Source organism: Capsicum annuum, chromosome 6, assembly GCF_002878395.1.
Source record: "Capsicum annuum cultivar UCD-10X-F1 chromosome 6, UCD10Xv1.1, whole genome shotgun sequence".
Taxonomy (NCBI): domain Eukaryota; kingdom Viridiplantae; phylum Streptophyta; class Magnoliopsida; order Solanales; family Solanaceae; genus Capsicum; species Capsicum annuum.
The window spans coordinates 221,170,421-221,179,061 of NC_061116.1; the positions used below are offsets into that span (position 1 = coordinate 221,170,421).

The 8,641-nt window shown below is 40.5% G+C and overlaps 1 pseudogene; it reads right to left on the minus strand.

Annotated features, from left to right (window-relative positions):
* Positions 1 to 3,618: 3,618 nt before the first annotated feature.
* Positions 3,619 to 4,228, minus strand: LOC124899645 (annotated as a pseudogene).
* Between the last annotated feature and the right edge of the window lie 4,413 nt (positions 4,229 to 8,641).

The following is an 8,641-nucleotide window of genomic DNA, read 5'->3' on the forward strand; positions in this document are numbered from 1 at the left end:
ATTACTCTTCTTTAGGTGCAGATGAGGCTTATGGGGAAGAGGAGGCAAGGGCAAGAAAATCATAAGTAAAATCCTTGTCCAGGAAAGACGTACTAGAAAGGATGTCTGCTATAAGATCTTCAGAGGGATTTTTCCTCGACTAGAAGAGGACCACTCCTAAGGGCTCCTAACAAGGTCTAGTAGTTCTGTCTGTCTACTTTCTTAATATAGAACTAGGATTGAGACTTTCACTTTCATGCTATGAGTTGAAGATGGACTAATCCCAAGAGCAGTCCAATCTTAACGGGAAAGAAAGTTTTTTGCTCGACTTCCCGAGGCTGACCCGTAACACCTTCTTTGATCTAAGTCAAAACTTTCATACTTTGATGTTGTCCTCCCCACTGTAAATACCTTTCTTTCTACTAACACTGGTATTTCATACCTCTTCACCTACTGGGATAGTAGAAAAAGAGTACTGGCCTTCTGTCTTCTGAGGAAAAACTTTGAGCTTTCGACCACTTTGATAAAAATAAACCTCTGTCTCCCTTTCAAAATCGATTTAAGCTATTAAAATAGGCAAGCTATTGTGGTGGTTTTTCCTATGGTAGTATGGGTATTATTGAGAGTGTGATCCCATCGTCAAAGCACCCTTTAGCTTTCCCAAGTCTGGTCTTGAGACCTTGCGGGATAGTCATATTAGTGACTTTAGTGTAACCCTTAGCCTGAGGGTGTCCAAGGTCTCTTTTAGGTTTTCCACTAGGTCTGGAACCTCTCTACTTTTAATAAGCAAGTCGTCAATGTATACCTCCATATTTCTTCCAATCTGGTCTCGATTAAGCCCAATGCTACATGGTTATGTAGCTCTTATGGGATTCAAACCCATGATACAATAAGGTTGTATATAGATCTAGCAAATCAGTGTCTTAAGCCCACCCGGAAGTCTAGTTGGTAGAGCGATCAGTTTATCTGAATAAAGGTAGGTTCGAATCCTACTTCGGGTTCAAATTTGTATAAAAAGAAGGCCATCAACCTCTCATTCCGGCTATTCAACCTCTTCTGAATACATATTCTAAATACCCCAGACTCCCCTAACGGATAAGATAACTAGTCCGTTATGATAGCTTTCCCTCGATTCACTTCTGCTAAGGTAGTAGTTTCGGGCAAGTAGACTGACTGATTTGAGATTGAGTGAGAAAATAATAAATCCAAGGCTAAATCTCTCTCCTATGCTAGTTAATCATATGCCATCCTTAGAGTGCAGCAGGGACACATTTAAGGAAAGGAGAGTGACCCACCCCTTTAAGATGGGCCTCATCGCTTGCCAAATCACCTTTCAGTAAAGACGGGCTAACTCTACTATAATAGATATAGGAAGTAGAATGTTCAATGGGTGACCCTTGTCTGGCTTGATGGGAAATCAACTAGATTGATTGGTCTTTTCCCGAATTCACTGCCGAAGGAGAGGGAGGATTCAGAACTGAAGCTATGGCATTTCATTCAATCCTCGTTCTCGTATAGTTTCACAACACTGGGAGAACCTTTAAATCTCATAAGAGAAGAAAGTGTAAAAAACAAATATAAGGACGGCTAGCCTTCTGTCATCTATCTTGGTATTTGTATTGAGAAATCCACGGGTATCCAATATAAAGTAGGGAGGCTTCGTGTGATATATATATATAAGTCATAGACTAAGCTCTTTGAGAGGATAACCAGAAATATCTTATTAAGAGAACTAAGTTCGATTCGATTATAGGCTAGATTAGATTCACGCTATGCTAGTTGCGTATAGAAGTTCGAAGAAGCAGCAATCTTATATAGAAACTTGTATTTTATAGAAAAAGTTAGTGCGCCAGGCAAGGAAACATATCATATAGATATAAGGGATACCACCTAAGCTGAGTTATGAGCTATGACACGATGGCTCTCGAATCCAGGTGTGCAGGTATAAAGGAGGTGCGAGGTTATACTCCCGTAGCCTATCTGTCTGTCACTCCAAAGTAGTCGAGGAGTGTCTTAGGTACGTAACCCTAGCTTAACTCCTGCTCTCCACGTTATGAGCCATGTAGTGCCTACCAAGCACTTAATCGACACCCGACAGTTCATGAATGAGATTGTGTTAAGTATCGCTCTAGCGCCCAAAACCTTCCCATAGCACGGTTGAGTTAGAACCGATAATGACGATGCCCCTCCCAACAGTCCGAAGGTCTAAAAGGAGGCACTTTACTCCCTTTCTCTCCTCGTTCTTTTGCTAGATTATTGCTCTTGAGCTTTACCCCAATGGACTACTTAGAAGAGACTGAATCGGATGACTTTCTACTTTAGGGACCTTTCCTATTCTACTTTTTTAATAGCATCAGAAAGGATTCGATAGTTGATTCTGCGGAATCACCAACGTCTATTTACTTGTACAAGCGAAGTCTTCACCCTGATCTTGATCCATATCCAGATCATCCAGTCAGTTCATTCGGAAGCTTTGAAGTTAAGCTGGAAATAAAACACTGTCTATTCCAATCTTTCAGTCAATCAACCCGAGACTGTTGCCTGGCGAGGTTCTATCTTTTCCTTGTTCGACTTCCATATGTAAAAAATTTCATAAAGTATAGAAAAAGATTTGGCAGCCCAGAATCTATCAAAGAAGCCGCCCTTCTTCTTTGAATTTGTGCATCTTTCTTATTCCCATGCTTTTCGTTGGTCAACAACCAACTAACCCAGTCCTTTTTTTCACACAAGCTCTAATTTCTCGATCAAGAAGCAGAATGAAAATGGTGAATTTCACATGGATCGATTTTATTCTAAATACGTCACTGTCACTACACTGGCAGTCAGACTCTTTCTTTTGATAGCTATTTTTGGTGTTTTTAACATAGGCCAACTTTTCAAACGAAGTACTATTGCGGAGGGTATAAATGACTTGGCTCTCAAAAAACTAAAACAAAAGACCGAATCAAAACCAAAGATGTTTTGGAAGTAGTATAGAGATACGAATGGAACTCTGCAATTACCAGAAGGACTCTATTTCAAAGATGTGGTTGACCATTCCTTTATTATGGATGAAGATATCAAAGATCAAATTCTCGGGCTAAAAAAAATCTATTTAGATCTCATTAGTAATGGTACTGACAGTAGCTACTTTGTTTACATTCTGGATATGTATAGCCATATTGTAGGTATATAGTTAGGAATCTGTGATGTAGGCACTCGCAGCCGCTTGTCAAAGGAGGGCGCTCCACAATGGTAAGTTCTACTATAGAAAGACCAAACAAAATTAAGTAGGTCAGAGGTGGAATAAAGCGGGGTAAAGGGGGGCAGCTCCTCTTACCGATCTTGTTATAGTAGAAGAAGTGAGAGGGTTTTTAGACACTCGACTGAAAGAATAAAGTAACTCTACCAATGGGGGATTGGCTGAGACGGGGAGCTTGGGCCCTCGAGAATCCGCATACCACAACAGGGGAGCATTCCTTGGAGAAACTCCATACCCTTTTTTCAGATCTCAAGTCAAGGGGAGTCAATTCTGAGTCCTTCTCTTAATTAAAAGGGAAGGTACGCCTGTGAAAAGGTTGGGACGAACACTCTACCACATAGTGGAGTGGATAGCTAGGACTAAAAAAATGGAGCTCGTGTACAACAACAATCCTATACTCAATTTCGACTTATCCACACTTCCATTCCTTGTAGAGGAAGGCTAACTGCTTGCTGGCTAGGAGATGTATGAGCGGTAACGTCCACGTATGGCTCCGTGAGAAGGGCGGTGGATAGAAATGGACTTGTTGTACCTCACTCTCATCTTCAATAGGTTCTGCTCTTTTTTTTGGGAGATTATGCCAATATGATCATAATGAGGTACGGGGCTTTGCATCTGACATTCATTGGGCTTCTCTTTGGGAGCCTGTGCCCCGACCTTTTTGTGCAATAAACCCCTTTGGCTGAAGACTAATGGTAGGTGATCCTGCGGAGCTTTCAGAAAAGGGTAGCCTTATGAGTAAGCACAGCAATGAATCGCGGCAAACCCTCATATGACCTATCTAAGATTAGGGGAGGATCCTCAGTAGTGGTGACCCTTCACTCTTCCACGAACTGATATATGTACCAAATGCTCATACGGGAAAGTTGACTCCTAAGTTTGGAACCTGGGGGGTTGCTCCGAGAAATCCTTTATTTCTCATCCACTCAGGGGGGCGCGTACACACCTACGCAGATTATAGGTGATATTTACAAAAATAGCGAGGAAGTTAATAGTACTCGATGACATTCAGGGATGGATGTAGACCCATCGGGCAGGGATAATCATTCTGGTCCTAGTAGAAGTGGCGACCATTCTCAAGAACAAAAAAAAACTGAGCTGAGGGAAGCCATATGAGTCACTAAAACAACGGCAAGAGTGCTTTTTTTCTATCAATAGAGGGAGAAAAAAATGGGCTTTGCTCCCCTTTACAATATGAAGAAAGAAATAAGGGTCGAAGTTTAGACAGCTCACAGTAGTTATACCTATAGAAAAGATCATGAAAGAGGCGATCAGAATGGTACTCGAATCCATTTACGATCTCGAGTTTCCAGATGCATCGTACTTTCGCTCGGGTTGAGACTTTCACTCCGTCCTAAAACGGATCAAAGAAGAGTGGGGAACCTCTCACAAATTTTTGGAATTTGACATCAGGAAGTGTTTTCACACCATCGACCGACATCAATGATGTTGGGTGTATTTATACATCTAAGAACCATAACTGACCCATGTTTTAGCTAAGTTTTGAGGATAAAATACATAATTCTTGCACTTTTAGTCTATTTTTAGTTAAGTGAGCTGACCTATGAAATTAGCATGCTTTTCAGGTACTAATGAGGAAGATTACAGCACTTTGGGGGCCTGTGGACAGCAAAGAAAACTTCACATAAAAAGGAAAGCAGCTTTTGGTCTGAATGTGATGTATGGGAACTTTTTCACGGGCAAACTCAATATTTTTAAATAGTTAAGGATGCAGTAGCAATTTATTAGAGAAGGATGTTATTAAAAGCCCTATTTGCTGAATTTTTAGGGATGATTCACATTCTGTATTATTTCGAAAAGAAGAGAAAGCGGCTTAGCTTGAGGACGGAGAGAGAGAAACATTTTTCTCTCTTATTTTCGCTATTCATCTTTATCACCAAGATCGTTCTAAGTTTTGGTAGGATGAATATTTCTATTTTGATTTCCGTTTTATTCATGAGTAGCTAAGTTTATTTGTTAGGGTTATGGAAACCTTGTAGTATACTCTCTATTGCTATGGGTTTTTGAATTTATGATGTGTTAATCCACTTATATCATTACTCTCTTCATTTTGATTGAATTCTCGTGGTTGCAAACATAGGGAATGCGCCATTATAGAAATAACTTGTTCGATAGAAAAGTTACTGTTTGGAAAAGAGAGTGTGACAAGAAAATAGGGTTTCCAACCTCTATTTTACACGTTAATGCCTTAGCAGGATTAACTTCTTGGAGAGTTCGTACAATTGGTTGTACACTTTGGATTCGAGAGAACTAAGGTGAATAAATCCTTAATGGTTGAGAAACACTTGGATTTAGAATTAGAATACGTCTCTCTATAAGTGCATGCATGTATAAAATCCGTATTACTCATAGTTAATAGAGAAGTAAAAGCTACAAGGTGGACATAACCCTAATTTTTCATTCTCTGTGATCAAATATTATTACACATATCATCTCATTGTTACACTGATAATATTATTGTGCACCTAAACTGAAACCCCCCTTACCTTGGAACCTTCGATCAACAGTCTAATAATAATTGCAATACTTAGTGATCATGGTATTCCTTCTAGGATTTGATACCCAACCCAGTTAGGTTCTATATTTGACAGCGACCGCTTGCACTTTCTGACGAGAGTTGTAATTTGGGCGTATCAAATTTTGGCGCCGTTGCCGGGGAATACGGTTGTCAACTAAGTTTGTGATAGTTAATAGACCCTTTGGTCAAAGATTCTCAAATTTTACTTTTTGTTTGTTGTTTTTGTTTTGTTCAGGTTTAGTGGATTGCATGCCAAATACTCGGAGATCTGGTCAGCCATTATTACCTATAAATTCTGAACCACATCTTATTGGCAGAATAGAAGCGCAATGAGACCTTGAAAGGATAGCTATTCAACAGGAGCAGGCTAGATTAGCTGCATTGGCAGCTGCGTAAGTAAATCAACAGAATGCTGATAACCCAGGTCGGGTACCAAATCTTGATGATGAGGACCTGGGTGATGATGAGTTATTAAATCCAAGGTGTGCAGATGATGTGGCTGCACCAGTGAATAGGAATGTCAACAGAGATCGTCAAGCTAGGAGGAGACCCGAACGTTGAGCTGTGCAAGTTGCTTTTGATGATGATGATGATGATGACTTGGATGGGGCTGGTGCTACAGGGGCTATTATTCCTCCGCCCTTGGCACCCGGAGCCAAGTTTAATATCACTAGCACCATGATCCAGCTATTGTAACTCAAAGGGTTATTTGGTGGACTTGCAGGCGACGATCTAAATATGCATCTGATTAATTTTATCTCAACATGCAAATCGTTTGACAATTCAGGGGTTAGACAGAATGCGATCCGGCTGTGCTTATTTCCATTGTCTCTATCTGGAGAGGCAACTCTATGGTTAAACGAGCTAACTCCTGACTCTATTACCAATTGGAGGCAACTGAAAGAAGCTTTCCTAGAAAGATTCTTTCCGCCATCCAATAGAGCATAATTAAGAGATGAGATAAGTAATTTTAGACAACTTCCAACTGAAGCTCTCCACGAGACATGGGAGAGGTTTAAGAAGAAGCTTATGCGGTGCCCAAATCATCAGATGACCAATGTCCACTTGATGGAAATATTATATAGGGCTTTGAACTCGATGACTAAGCCAGTGGTAGATAATTCTGTGGGTGGGTCATTCATGGACCTTAATTTTATTGAGGCATGTGATATGCTAGATCGTATGATAAAGCAGAGTAGAGCTTGGCCTACCAGGGATTCTGAGGTAGCAAGCTCTACTGTATCTATTGGCATGACGGCAGAACAGAGGAGAAGAGAAGAGAAACGTGACCAGGATATAGCTCACATAAAAACACAAATGGAACTTCTTATTAAGCATTTATTATCAGGGAAGACAGAAAAGGTCAAAGCTGTTGTATCACAGGGAAGAGATAACTCCGATTCTGAGGAGGAAGCAAATTACTTAAATAATCAGGGGGGTTTTCGAGGCAATGTCCAAGGAAACCAAGGTAGGAACTATTATGAAAAATCCGGATACAAGGACATAGACCAAGGGAATTAGAAGAATAAGAATGACAAGAGCGGTTTGTATGTCCCTCCTGGAAATCATGAAGCTATTGCACCTAGCTCTGGGAAGATGTCCCTGGAGGACATGATGGCTAAGCTGTTGAAAGAAGTGGAGGCAACCAACACGAGAGTAGCTGAGGTAAAAAATGATTTGTCCTAAATGAATCAATTGGCTGACTCGCATTCCAATTCAATAAAACAGCTGGAACAACAAATAAGTCAACTATCGGCGGCATTCAATCAAAGGGAAGCTGGCACTTTACCAAGTGACACTGTGCAAAATTCAGGAAAAGATGGATCATGTTTGGCTATTACAACCAGGAGTGGTAAGGTGTTGGAAAATCTATCCAAAGGCAAACCTGCGGGTTGATAGTATGGAGGAGAATACTGTTGAAGCAGATTGTGATGATTCTGTAGAAGTTGAAAATCAGAAAGAGAACGTTCATGATACTACACCTAGATGTCAGCAGTCTAAAAAGATTGATAATTGGAAGCACAATGAAAAGGAAGTGGTGGAAAAAACTCTTCCAAATCCACCACCACCTTTTTCCTTAGAGACTGAAGAAGAAGGTTGATGACACCAGGTTCAGTAAATTTATGACCATGTAGAAGCAGCTGACTATAAATGTGCCTTTGGTGGAAGCACTAGAGCAAATTCCAGGGTACGCCAAATTCATGAAGGACCTTTTGACAAAGAAAAGGGCAGTAAGCTATGAACTGGCAGATAATTTTCATCATTGCAGTGCGATTGCCATGAGGTCTTTGGTACAGAAAAAGGCAGATCTGGGTGCTTTCACTATTCCTTGCACGGTTGGATCTTTAGATTTTGCTAAGGCTTTATGTGATTTAGGGGCTAGCATTAATTTGATGCCACTAGCCATTTATAGACAGTTGGGGTTGGGGGATCCTACACCAACCAACATGCGGCTTGTAATGGCAGATAGGTCGGTAAAACGACCTGTTGGTATCTTATATGATGTATTAGTAAAGGTTTCTACCTTCATTTTTCCTGTAGACTTTGTTATTTTAGATTGTGAGGTGGATTTTGAGGTGCCCATAATCTTGGGTCGACCTTTCCTCACAACAGGAAGTGTGCTTATTGATTTGCGAGCAAATGAGCTTTTATTTCGGATGAATGACGAAGTGATAAATTTTGATGTATGCAAATCAATAAAGCAGCCCAAGGATATGAATGTGTTCTCTATAGTTGATGTTTATTATAAGGATGAGAAGGAATTATCTTTAGAGAAGCAGCTTACTGTTGAGCCATTGGCTGCTGTGCTTTTGAACTTGATCGTGAGGATGTTAAAGAGTACGAAGAAACTATCTGTGCTTTGACAGGAATGGGGTCGTACT